Source organism: Oryza brachyantha, chromosome 6 (genome assembly GCF_000231095.2).
Source record: "Oryza brachyantha chromosome 6, ObraRS2, whole genome shotgun sequence".
Taxonomy (NCBI): Eukaryota; Viridiplantae; Streptophyta; class Magnoliopsida; order Poales; family Poaceae; genus Oryza; species Oryza brachyantha.
The window spans coordinates 11,790,190-11,804,189 of record NC_023168.2 but is presented as its reverse complement, the minus strand read 5'-3'; positions in this window follow the sequence as shown (position 1 = coordinate 11,804,189).

The following is a 14,000-nucleotide window of genomic DNA, read 5'->3' as shown; positions in this document are numbered from 1 at the left end:
TGACACAGTCTTTAACACTCGGAGTGAAAGGTTAGGTTGTTAATGACTGCCAAGTGCGGACCAGAGCGAGAGGAAGAAGAGGGCGATGTGCTTGATCTGTTTAGTCAATCTGCAAAAGGGACAGAAACGCCTTTTCCCCCTTGCTTATTTGATGGAAAAACTCCGAAACTAAAAAATGCAATGGAAGGAGATGCAAGTGCTATATCACTAAATTAATTTTGTGAACTTTCGATAGTACTCCGTATCAAAGTATACCTCGAACTTTTGATGGTATATATATTGCTAAAATTGATTCTTTGGATGTCACCGAACCAATTTTCACCGACTGCTAGCTTCGGGCAACAACTAATCAAGAGGGCAAGAAATCAGCAGCCAGCATGCCCACCATCTGCTCTGTTCACTTCAATAGAGCGACCGGGCAATTAAACAAATGATCATTGGCGGCTTATAATAATTAATCTTTGGTTCTACGGAGCATTCTGGAGTCACTGCTTGTACAACTGGCTGGAATCAAGACAATCGTGCCGACATGTTGTTTTCCAACAAGCTAGAGGCAAACATGATAAAACCAAAGAAAAGAAAAATGGTGCATTGAATAGTTGAATGATGCATTGAATCTGGAATTCTGAATAGGACCCTTAATTCGGGCCTTATACATCCTGAGAAGATCAGAAAGTATTCCAGTGTACTTGTATGCCATGTCAAATGCTCATGTTTCATTGTTAATTTAACTGCATATTTATGGAAATACTTTTAAGAAATAAGTTTATGATTTTGTTTTTCAGGTTAAAGTTACTAATACCATTTGAACATATTAAATTCTAGTAACATTTTTTTCATTTATAAATGATTTAATGTTTCATGTGCTTTGACTACTATGCTTGGAAATCTTTATTTGAGAATTGAGAACAGGTGGAATACTCTGCACCATGCTGACCGTTGACAACGAATTTTATATGACGAAGAAAGCGCCTTGTTGTGGGGGAGAAACAAGGCCAAACCCTATCGTGCACAGTAATTACAAAAAAAGTAAGTAAAAACCACGACTCTTAACCATTAACCAACATAAGTTAACTAAGACAAACATAAAAGCAAGCAGGCCAAGCTCAACTCCACCGTCCCCCTCGGTCTACATTGCAGGCAGTGCAGCTCTGAGTCAAGGAACAAACAAGACAAACACACTAGTCATCGCGCGTAATCACACCCCATGTTCCTTGCAATATTATAAGGTGAGACTTAATTTGTCAATCCCTGGCACTTTCAGCAACGGCAATAATCTAATTTACACCAAAGCACCCAACAACAATCCTTATTGCCATTGCCAAGTTGATTTGAACGTCTTGGCATCGTAGCTCTGACTTTCCAAAGGTATTTGGTTTTTTAATTGAGGGCCAGGAACAAGAACTATCAAAGCACACTACGAATTTCCCCGACAACACATTTAACAAGGGGCACTTTTACGGTACCTTTCACTTAGGATGATAGTAGCTTTCACTTAGGATGATAGTGGTGTAGTAGGAAAAATCATCACCGTTGATTTTGAGGGATAGTTTTGTCATTTGCTTAAATAAGGAGAAGGTCAATTTAGTCATTTAGATTAAACGGGTAAGTTTGCTACCAGGTCAAGGCCCAACACTATAGTGCTAATTATATCTATGCAGGAGGTTTTCAAAAAATAAAACGAATGTCGCATCCACGGTTTTTTTCCTCTGCCATCGCTCACACCAAAACAGTAAGACTTCAAACCACCGTATCAAGGATTAAAGGCATCGAGTGGACCAACAATGGCTGATTGCTAACCAAAAGATCTAGCTAATCTCCACCTCACCCCTACCGAGAAATTTAACTTTTCGCCACTCTTACGAGCGGCCAAAACAGATTTGTCACTCGCTGTCTATAACATATGGGCCCTCATGAGTCTATGACAGGTGGGTCCAGTGGCAAATCTGTTATGAAAATCCGTAAGAGTGGCAAAAAGTTAAAAGCCTCGCGAGCTCCTCCAACCGAGAGCGGCTGTCGCCGAGCCTGCAGCCAGCTCCGGAGAGTCCCGGTGAAGCCAAGTGACATCGGTGGAGGGTAGGAAGGCTCGGATGCCAAATGCAGGTGAGGCCAGCGACTCCGTCTCAGCAGAGGGCCGGTCACCGGCGGCGGAGCGCGGCGCAAGGGGAGGGGTGGGTGCGGCATCCGACGACAGCGTCGTCGATGGATGAGCGTCTGCAGACCGGCGGGAGTTGGGACGGGAGTGCCATCCGATATCGTCGGCGTCGATGGGGAGCGGCTTGCGGCTACGGCTGCGGGCCGGCAACCATCGGGCAACGGGACCGGCGGGCGTCAGCGCGGGAGGGGCACCCGATGGCGGCGGCTGATGCCAACAGTAATATTCTTTGTGAAGGGTTAACACATTGCCCTTTGATTAAATCATAAGTTACAACAATACCATAATAATTTTTACCTATATTATCCTTCTACTACGCTACTACACAATCTAATCACCGTAGTATTAACTCATCTAAGCCATTGGATTAGTCCTATTGAACCGCTCATATACACTTCGGGGTACACTAAAAAAATCCTAGGCTAGGCTAAACTAGGCACGTTGTATTGCCTGTACTATGCTAGCTAGCCAGAGCTGTTGTCACGGCCGGAGTTTTATCACAATCCTAAATTAGTAAAAGAAATCCGTAAATAATAATTGACTTAATTAACTCAGGAAAAATCCCTCTAAAGGAATTAATTTAATTAAATCGAGGTTCGCAAATCGATTAACGGGATTTAAACTTCAATTGCAGACTATAAAATTTGGCCAAACAAATTAATTTAAAATTCGTAAAAGTGGGGCTTTCCTTTTTCCCTTCCTTTTCCTTTCTTTTCCCCTCCCTTCTCAAATTGGGCCGAAGTCCAATTTTCCTCCTCTCTCTTTTTCTTTTTCCTTTTTTCTTTTTCCCCTCTTCCTTCCCGGGCCGGCCCAGCCGAGCCGGCCTACCTCCCCCGCTCGGCCAGCCCAGCCGACCGGCCGCCTCCTCTCCCGCGCACGCGCTTCCTCCCTCCCTCCTGGGCCGCCACTCGGCCCAGCTCGCCCGCGCCCGCGCCGCGCAAGTCTTCGTCGACTCCCAGCCGCGTCCAGGCCGAGCTCCGCGCGTCGCCGCCGCCGACTCCAACTCCACCGCCCAGCAACGGCCGCCTTCGAATCCGGCCATCGCCGACTCGGTCTCCTCCCCAACCGCCGCCTCCGCCCAAGCCGGCGCCACCTCCCCTAGAAATTCCCCTCCCCCGCGCCGCCTCGCCACCTTTCGCCCCAGCTCGTCGCCGCTGTTCGATCTCATCGTCGGTCGCCGGACGTCGCCGCCTATCCGCGTCGCCACCGCCGCCTCGACCTCGCCGACCTTCCGTCGGCTTCCGTCGCCACCGGTGGGCACCCGAGCGCCCTCGCGCCTCATCCTCCCCTCCGCCACCGCACCCGACCTCCTCACCGCCACCGAGCAATCTCCGCCGCCACCGCTGATCAACCGCGCCACCGGCCATCGTCACCTGTCCTGGGTCCTCGCCGACTTGCTGCCGCACTCCGTTGCCGCCGGTGAGCTCTCCCCTCCTCCCTCTCCCTCCTTTTCCTCTCCGCGAGCCGTCGCCGGGGAAAGTGCTGCCACCGCGCGCCTGCGCGCCTCGGTCCTCGCCGTCGTCCCTCCGCCCGCCGTCTACATCGCCTCGGCGTCGCCGTGGTGGCCTCGCCGCCACCAGAGCGCCGCCGGGCCCGGCACGTCACCGCCACCTTCTTCCCAAGCCGGCGCCATACTTTGTTGTCCTCCTCTTGGTCCGGCCACCGTCTTCACCGTCGCCGCCGGTCGCGCCTTCGTCGCCGCGCTCGTCGCGTCTTCACCGCCATCGGGTCGCGTCGTCGCTGCCTGCAACAGCCGCCCGCTCGTCGCCGGCCCCGTCTTTTCCCCCGGCCGAGGCCGCCTCCCCCTCCTCCTCTACTCTGGGCCACTGACTAGTGGGTCCCACTCGCCAGCCGTCGGCCGCCCCTCTCTTCTTCCCGCGGGGCCCACCTGCCAGCCGATCCCACCCCCACTCTCTGTCTTGCGGGCCCAGCCGCCAGCCGCCGGCCTCTCTCTCTCTCCCACTGACAAGTGGTCCCCAGCCGTCAGCGCCTCCCTCTCTCCTCGCTAACGTCAGCGCCCCATTTAATTGCGCAATAATTGATATAGGACTTTTCTGTTTAGCTAAAAAACCCAGAAAACTTCTAAAATTCATAAGTAATTCATCTAGTCTCCGTTTAGGTTCATTCGAATTTCATTAAATTCATAAAATTGTCAAGAATCCAATAAAAATACTTTCTTTTACTGTTTTAGTAGAGTTTGTGACTGTTTTATTCATTTTTGTGCTTTGTCGCTTAGATTCGGACCCCACCGAAGAACCGGTTTACTTCGAGACCGTTGCCGAAGTTCCCCAAGGACTAGAGCAAGACAAGTGGCACCCATCTTTGATCATATTGAACCTATTATTGCAAATTCCCTACTTTATTTATTCAAATATGCATGTTTTAATTAAAGTATTTTCTGTATTTATTTTTCAGGTAATCCTTATTATTATGCCGCTGTTTATCCAACTTTATTCATGCTAGACCAGGGGTAACATTACTAGAGTTAGGCCTAGGTTAATGCTTAGCCATGCTTAGATCAAGTAGCTCATGGGATCATTTAATAATCATGTTTAGATCTGAATAACTGTAATAATGATTCATTACCCAGTTCAGGTTAAGGTCAGCTAAAATATTGCTAATGGTGGGTCGTGGGTGCTTGGTTTTGAGAGTCACGGCCATGACAATTAAGGACCGGTTCACAGGAAACCCTGGAAGTTATTTCCGTGCTAACCACAAGCCAGAATGGGCAACGGTGGGATTTGGGGCGTAATTACGAACTATTCAACGTACCCAGGCAAGGGTAAGTGTGATGGAGTATGGATGGGAGTCGTGGTGTAACGATGGCCTATGCTGCTTCCGGATTCACCTAGGCATAAGAGGGGGCTGCTCGATTTGGTTTAAAGGAGGGGGCAAAACCTGAAGTGTGGTGCGATTGAATAGGAGGGTTATGCGACGGGTCCTATCATAGTTCCCTTTCCGGTATGCCATGGTGGTATGTCGGCGCATGTTCAAGTGTAGTGGGACTATGTCTTGTGGGTACAGTAGTACACCTCTGATCAGAGTAAATCTATTCGAATAGCCATGCCCATGGTTAAGGGCGAACTCCCAGCTTTACTGTGATTAGTGAACCTTTAATGACTTGGGTAAACTGGTTTTCACTTGGGACTACTACAACGTGGTGTAACGTTGAGTAGTGGTTGGACCTGTCGCAACGTGGTGTAACGTTAGACAATGTTGTGGTATTTTACAATTGTTATTTACTTATTCTTTAAGTTATTTAATTGCCTTTATTCATTTTTAATCTCTGTTATTTATTTTAATGCTGCTTTATTGCAACTAACCCTAGCCCGTCCTTGATTATCCCTGTGCATCATTTGTTACCCTCTTTTCCATGCTACTTGTTGAGTATAGTGGTTTGTACTCAGCCTTACCCTATTTCCCCCTCCGGAGTTAGAAGTGGAATCCGATGGAGGTGACTCTCAGGAGTGAGCTGGTCTGCCGTCGAAGCTTTGCCTGTGGACTAGAGCCATACCCGCTGGAGCTAGTTTACCTTTCTTTCCGCTGTATTTTTTGTTAGAATAAGTGTTATTTTCAGTTGTTTCTAAGAACGATAGTTATATAATCAACATTGTCTTTTTTTACCCTGGTTGGTCCTGGACAGGGATTTTAATACACAACTAAGTTCAGAAATTCGTGTGTGAAATTTCTGGGCATGAGAAGTTGGTATCAGAGCCTCCTTTGACCGTAGGATCAGCCCAATGGAAACCCTAAGAGCCCTTTGCTTTTCATGTTTATGCATAGTTTGTGAAAGTTAGAGTTGCTTTGAAAATGGGTTAGTGCTTTTCAAAAGCGTGAGTCATTTAAAAAGACAAAACCCCTTTGCTTGAAAAGCGTGAGTAAATTGATTTATGGGTAAAACTTTATTTACTTTGTTTCTTTTATGATTTATTTATCTTGAAACAAAATCTTGCATCCATTGATTCTAAGTCCTTGTGTTCTTTAGATGGCCAACCACCCCTTGTTTCATCGAGGACTTGGAATGGCTGGATTCGTGGCAGAGCTGGCAAGAGTGTCCTTCACGGCAGGGTATCCCTATGAGCCAGAGTACACCATGATCCATCCTCTCGAAGGCGAGTTTCCCCACCGTGTCAGGTTGGAGCTACACGGAATCCCCGATTACCTTCCTAACATGGAAGCAGAAGGAGCCGGAGGCTCGCATGAGCATGCCTGCTAGGAGGCCGCCTATAGTCTGATGACAACGCTCAGGGCCAGGCATGACCTGACGTTCCGTCATTTGGCATACCGGTATCACCCTGGTCGTGGACCCAATTCCATGATCAGTAGGTTTCGGTTTGCCCGGTGTGAGTAAGACCCTACCTTCGGTAGGATGTTGTCACGCCCAGAAATTTACACCAAATTTCTGAACAATAGCATGTATTAAATCTCGGTCCAGGCATCAGCCCGAGTACACACTATGACAAATTAATACACGGTTCCACGTCTTAAAAACAAATAAAAACAAGTATCTATCGAAATGCAGCGGAAAGAGGAAGACAAAACTAGACCATCTAATCTTCAGCTTCAGCTGGCGAAGACGGCTCCACACCACAGGCACTCTCGACGGCGGACTGAACCTTACCTCAACCTTCGGAACAACCTTCCTCTGACACAGGCTCTGGCACTTGCTCTGGTGGGGGAAAAAGTAAGCAAGGCTGAGTACAAACCACCGTACTCAACAAGTAACACCCAAGAGAGGGAGAATAATGAATGCAATAGGGTAACAAGGATAGGCTAAGGTTAAATTGCACAAAAGCTGCAGTAATTTAGCAAAACAGTAAATAAAATAGACTGAAATAAAAGTGAAGTAAACATTTAAAATAATCATCCACTGTCCAACGTTACACCACGTTGCAACAGGCCCAGACCGCTGTCGAACGTTACACCACGTAGCGACAGGGTCAACCCTCTGTCCAACGTTAAACCACGTTGCGACAGACCCAAACCACTGCCAACGTTACACCACATTGCGCAGGGTCAAACCAGTTCCAAGATTAATAAAATTATTAAAGGGGTTCAACTAATCCCAGTGAGTCTGTCGGTTCGCCCAATAACCGCGGGCACGGCTATTCGAATAGTTTTACTCTGCAGAGGTGTACAACTTTACCCACAAGACATGGCTCCCAAGCATGTTACCATGCCCCAACGTATCACCACGATACCTCAGTACGGAAACCATGATAAGACCTTTCACCCAGCCCTCCCTAGACAATCGCACCACACTTCAGGTTTCACCCCCTCCTTTACACCAAGTCGGGCAGTCCCCTCTTGTGCCTTGGTAGATCCGGAAGCAGGAGAAGCTTTCGTTACACCACGATTGCCCGTCCATACTCCATCACGCCTACCCTTGCCTGGGTACGTCGAATAGGGACAAGCTAGATTACGAGTCTCACCGTTGCCCATTCTGGCTTGTGGTTAGTACGTGTAAGACCTTCAGGGTTTCCCGAGAACCGGTCCTTAATTGCCATGGGCACGACTCTCAAAACCATGCACCCACAGCCCACCATAAGCAATATTTTAGTTGTATTAAACCACATCGGGAAATGAATAATGATAACAACCATTGAAGGTGTACCAAAGTGCAACAATAATTAAATAATAATTGGTGAGCTAGTTGAACTAAGCATGGCTAAGCATTGACTAACCCTAATTCTGGTCAAATTAACCCTGGGATGACAATAATAAATGGGAATCAACGGATATAAAGGTAAATGCCCAATAGATAAATACAATAAATAGATTTGCATAAAACAATGCATGTTTGAATGTAAAAGCGGGGGATTTTATAATCATGGGTTCAATATGATCAAAGAAGGGTGCCACTTGCCTTGCTTAGACCCACGAGGAACTTCGGCGACGACTTCGGGAACGAACGGCGCTGCGACGGGGTCAAAACCTACGACAAACAAGGCAAAACAAACAAAACAGGCTAAAAAACTACTGAAACAGAGAAAGAAACTATTTTTAATGGATTCTTGGCATTTTTCTGGATTTAATGAAACTTGAATGGACCTAAACGGAGACTAGATGGATTACTTATGAATTTTAGAAGTTTTCTGGGTTTTTTAGCTAAACAGAAAAGTCCTAAATCAATTATTGCGCAATTAATGGGGCTGCTGACGTCAGCGAGGAGAGAGGAACTGACGGCTGACAGGTGGGGACCACCTGTCAGTGGGAGAGAGGGGAAATGGGCGGCTGACACGCGGGCCCGGGGAGGAGAGAGAGGAAGGGGCTGGCGGGGAACGACTGACGGGTGGGTCCCACTCGTCAGCGAGAGAGGACAGAGAGGAGCGAGCAGAGCGCGCGGCTCGCGGCTCGCGGCGCGACGGCGCGGCGGGCGGCGACCGGCGGACGGCGGCGCGGACCGGCGGGTATGCGGCGGACGGCGGCGATTGGCGACGGCGGCCGGGAAGCGAGGACGTCGGCGGCGCGAGCAGCGGCGCCCGAGCGCGGCGCACGACGACGACGGCACGGCGGCACGGCGACGGCTGAGGAGGAAAGGGGAGGTGGTGATGGCGATGACCGGCGGCACGAGGGCGTCGACGTCGGCGACACCGACCGGCGACCGAAGGGCGACGACGGCGTCGGCGAGGAGGAGGCAGAGACCGCGGCGGGGTGGCGCGGCTCGGAGCGGCGGCGGAGTAGAGCGGAGGGAGAGGGTGGCTGAGCGGCGGCGGAGCGGAGCGGCCAAGTGGCAGCGAGAGAGGAGAGGAGAGACGGCCTCGACGGCGGCGCGGGGACAGTGACGGCCGGCGACGGCTCGACAGCAGAGCGGCGGTTGGTGGTCGGCGGAGGCGAAGGTGGTGACGAGAACGGCGACGACGAGTCGGCGCGGACGAAGACGACAGGTGGAGGGGCGACGACGAGCGCCGGCAGCGCACGACACCCAGTGACGGCGCGAGGGATCGGGTGGCAGCGGAGCAGAGCGGAGGAGGGAGCTCAGCGACGGCGTCGCGAGGGAGAGGGGGATGAGATGCGGCGTTCAGCCGGGGAGGCGGCGACGGCGCAGCAACGACGGCGTCGGCGACGACGTCGGGCGGCGACAAGCGGGCGGCGACGGCGACGACGGCGCGACGACGACGACGGCGCGACGACGACGACCGGCGTCCGACGACAGCGCGTGGCGCGCGACCGAGCGCGGCGCACGGGGACGACGGCAGAGCGGCACGGCGACGGCGGGCGGGCGCGGGAAGCGGCCATGCGGGAAGGCGTGGGTGGCGCGAGGACAGCGTGACGACGGCGGAGCTGGGCGACGGTCTGGCAGGGGCCGCTGGCGACCGGCGGAGTCCAACGACGACGGCGCGGGGGTGAGCTCAGGGGTGATGATGAGGGAAACGGGAGAGGGAGAGGAGAAACGCTCACCGGCGGCGACAAAGAAGGCGGCGCGTCGGCGAGGGCGAGGCGGCGGTGATGACGCAGACGCGCGGCGGCTGACGACGCGCGGTGACGAGATCGGCCGACGGCGTCGAGACGACGAGCACGGCGGCGGGAGGGACGAAGAGGCGGCGACGACGCTCGGGTGCACACCGGCAGCGACGGAGGCCGGCGGGAGATCAGCGAAGACGAGGCGGCGGTGGTGACGCGGGTGGGCGGCGACGTCCGACGGCCGACAAGAAGATCGGCGGCTGACGGCGACGGAGGGGAGCTTCGGGCGAAGAGGGGAAAGTGGCGGCGGGGCGGCGGCGTGTGGATTTTATAGGTGGTGGCGCCGGCTAGGGCGGAGCGGCCGGTGGAGACCGAGTCGACGACGCGGCGAACTCGGCGGCGGCGGTTGCGGCGGTGGTTGCAGCGGTGGCGCGGCGGAGGACTCGGGGCGGCGGCGGACTCGGCTGGCGCGACGCGGAGGCGGGGGCGCTGGCGAAACCTGGTCGCTGACAGGTGGGCCCCACCTGTCAGTGGCGCGAGGGGAGGAGGGAGGCGAGACGGACTTCGCCGCGGCGCGGGCGGACGAGCGGGCGAGCTGGGCCGAGGCGGCCCAGGCGGGAGGAGCGCGCGCGCGCGGGGACGGAGCGGAAGGCCGGCTCGGCTGGGCCGGCCGGGCGGGGAGAGGTGGGCCGGCTCGGCTGGGCCGGCCCGGGAAGGAGGAGAGGAAAAAGAAAAAGGAAAAAGAAAAGGAAGGGAGGAAAATTGGACTTCGGCCCAATTTGAGAAGGAAGGGAAAAAGAAAGGAAAAAGGAGGGAAAAAGGAAAACCCCACTTTTGCCGAGTTTTAAATTAATTTGTTTGGCCAAATTTTATACTTCTGCAATTTAAATTCAAATCCTGTTAGTCGATTTGCGAGCCTCGATTTAATTGAATTAATTCCTTTTAGAGGGATTTTTCCTGAGTTAATTAAGCCAATTGTTATTTACGGATTTCTTTTTACGATTTAGGCTTGGGATAAAACTCCGGGCGTGACAGATGTGCACGGTGCTGCAAGGCCTCGACCAGATGGATCACGACCTTCATGAAGCGTCCAAGGCCCTGAACGATGTCATGCTCACGCAGATCGTCCGTCTACAGGATGAGATTGATTGCCTAAAGAAGGAAAATGCCAGACTCAAGGGACTCCCAGAGCCCGGTGGTGCAAGGCTTCGCACCACAGCAAGGAAGCGAACCCGCGGGCCACCAAGAGTTCAGTTTTACCCCGGTGCCCCAGATGAACCAAGACCACTGATGCAGATGGTGCCGACGTCTTTGACCCCGATTCCCGAGGAAGGTGTCTCCCCTTTCAACACAGCAAGAAACCGCAATGGTACCGTCACAGTCTCTAGCAGCAGTGAGTCCGCCTCTGGTGAAGATGAAGATGGTCTCTCCAACAACTCTAGGAGCCGTTCCGAAGACGAGGAAGAAGATCCGTCCCCTGCCGTCGACCGTCGCTCTCCTTCCGTGCACTAGACGTCACCTTTAGCTTCGTTCTTAGTCGTTGTGTGCTAGTTTCGGTGTGTTAGGTTTGCTTCGCTTGGGGCTAGTGGTGAACCATAGCAGTAGTGGGATTATGGTTGTATCGCTAGGAGTTGTGTGGTTTCTAAGCGTGTTTCTTAAGCAAGACAATTACAGTTTATTAATTAAATAAAGCCCCGGTTTGCTTAGTCGTTTATTTTTCTTCTTTCTCTTTCTGTTCCCTCCCGCTCCTGCAGATGGTGAACACCCGCAATGGCAACCGCGACACCGACCACTCCATCACCGGAGGACCTCCCCCACCCCCTCTACCAGAGAACCCGTCACTTGCTCAGATCCTCGCTAGCCAGACACAGATGCTCACCCTCATGATGCAGCAGATGCAGCAGCAGCAACAACATCATCAACAGGTGCTACAGCAGCTTCTGAACCAGCACCAGAACAACCAACAACAACATGGACCTCCCCCTGTGCAGTCAAAGTTGTCGGAGTTCCTCCGCGTCCGTCCCCCGACCTTCTCAAGCACCACCAACCCTATGGAGGCAAATGATTGGCTTCATGCCATTCAGAAGAAGCTCAACTTACTGCAGTGCACTGACCAGGAGAAAGTCTCATTTGCTACACATCAACTGATGGGCCCCGCCTCTGCTTGGTGGGATAACTTCCTAGTTACCCGCACCGCTACCACAGAGGTGACATGGGCGGAGTTCTGTCTCAACTTCCGCAAAGCTCATATCCCTGACGGGATAGTCAAATAGAAGAAGCATGAGTTCCGCGCTTTGCAACAAGGTACCAAGATAGTGACAGAGTACCTCCATGAGTTTAATTGCCTAGCGCGATATGCCCCCGAGGATGTTCGCACTGATGCAGAAAGGCAGGAGAAGTTCCTCGGAGGTTTGGAGGATGAGTTGCTTTCAGGTGACTATGCTGACTTCGAGAGACTGGTCGACAGGGCCATCCGTTAGGAGGACCAGCACCTCTAGATGGATAAGAAAAGGAAGACCTCCCAATTCAGGTCCAACCAGCCGCACCCGCAGAAGCTCCGGTTCCACACCGGCCCTTACCCTCAGAATCAGCAGCACGGGCAATCTACCTTCATTGTCCACCAGCACCGTCCCTACAATCCCAACAACTTCAACAACAGTGGCTCGTACCAGCGTGCTCCACCTCAACGTGCTCTTCCGGCACCAGCTCCTCGGCAACAGAATGCACCTCCACCAACAGCTCATCCTCCTCCAGCTAGGAAGGATACAGGTTCTAAGCCTGGGGTGTGCTACAACTGTGGCGACCCAGGTCACTTCGCCGACAAGTGCCCAAAGCCGAAGCGCAGCAGGCAGAGGTTTGTACAAGCTTGAGTCAACCACGTCACTGCAGAAGATGCACATGCCATGCCAGAAGTAATACTGGGTACGTTCTTTGTCAACTCCGTACTTGCTACAGTACTTTTTGATTCTGGTGCTACACATTCCTTTGTTTCAAAGAAATTTGTGGGATTGCATGGGTTAAGAAAGGAAGAACTTAAAAACCCAATGCGGGTTAGTACCCCAGGAAATAGCATGACCTCGGTCAGCTATAGTCCTAACGTGCCCATAGAGATTGAAAGAGCACAGTTTCTAGCCAATCTTATCCTTCTTGAGTCTAAGGACCTAGGTGTCATTTTGGGAATGGACTGGCTTACCAAGCACCAGGGAGTGATCGATTGTACCAAGCGCACCATCACCTTGGTCAGTGTGGAAGGTGAAGTCGTGATTTATCAGTCACTAGAGTCTGTAAAGATTGGCACAAGTCTGAACCAGATGGAGATAGAAGAGCAACCAACAGAAGCAGTTAAAGATCCGAAGAAGTTGGAAGACATACCCGTGGTTTGTGAGTATCCAGAGGTTTTTCTAGATGATCTCATGACGATGCCACCTGAAAGAAAGATCGAGTTCCATATCGACTTGGTACCTGGAACTGCACCCATCTATAAGAGACCCTATAGAATGGCAGCCAATGAGATGGCAGAAGTGAAGAAGCAAGTGGATGAACAGCTTCAGAAAGGTTACATCCGACCGAGTACCTCGCCTTGGGGTGCCCCGGTTATCTTTGTTGAGAAGAAGGACAAAACTAAGAGAATGTGTGGAGACTATCGTGCTTTGAACGATGTCACCTTCAAGAATAAGTATCCCCTGCCAAGGATCGATGATCTGTTTGACCAGTTGAAGGGAGCCAAAGTCTTCTCCAAGATCGATTTGAGATCAGGGTATCACCAGTTGAGAATTCGAGAAGAAGATATTCCCAAGACGGCATTTACTACTCGCTACGGCCAGTATGAATATACAGTCATGTCGTTTGGACTTACTAATGCCCCAGCATTCTTCATGAATCTCATGAATAAGGTGTTCATGGAAAACTTGCATAAGTTTGTGGTGGTCTTCATCGATAACATTCTTATCTACTCCAAGTCAGAAGAAGAGCACGAGCAACATTTGAGGATTGTGCTAGGGAAGATAAGAGAGCATCAGTTGTATGCCAAGTTCAGTAAGTGTGATTTCTGGCTTTGTGAAGTGAAGTTCTTAGGTCATGTGATCAATGCTCAAGGAGTAGCAGTAGACCCCAGTAATGTGGAGTCAGTAACAAAGTGGACCCCGCCTAAGACGGTTTCCCAGATCAGAAGTTTCTTAGGGCTTGCGAGGTATTACCGCCGGTTCATTGAGAATTTCTCAAAGATAGCCAAGCCAATGACGCAGCTGTTGAAAAAGGGAGAGAAGTTCAAGTGGTCTGCCGAGTGCACCAAGATTGGTGTCAGCCCCAGTGCTGATTTTGCCAGATCAGGCAAAAGTCTTCCAAGTTTACTGTGATGCCTCCAGATCAGGGCTTGGATGTGTGTTGATGCAAGAAGGAGAGGTGGTTGCTTATGCCTCTCGTTAGTTGAGACCGCATGAGG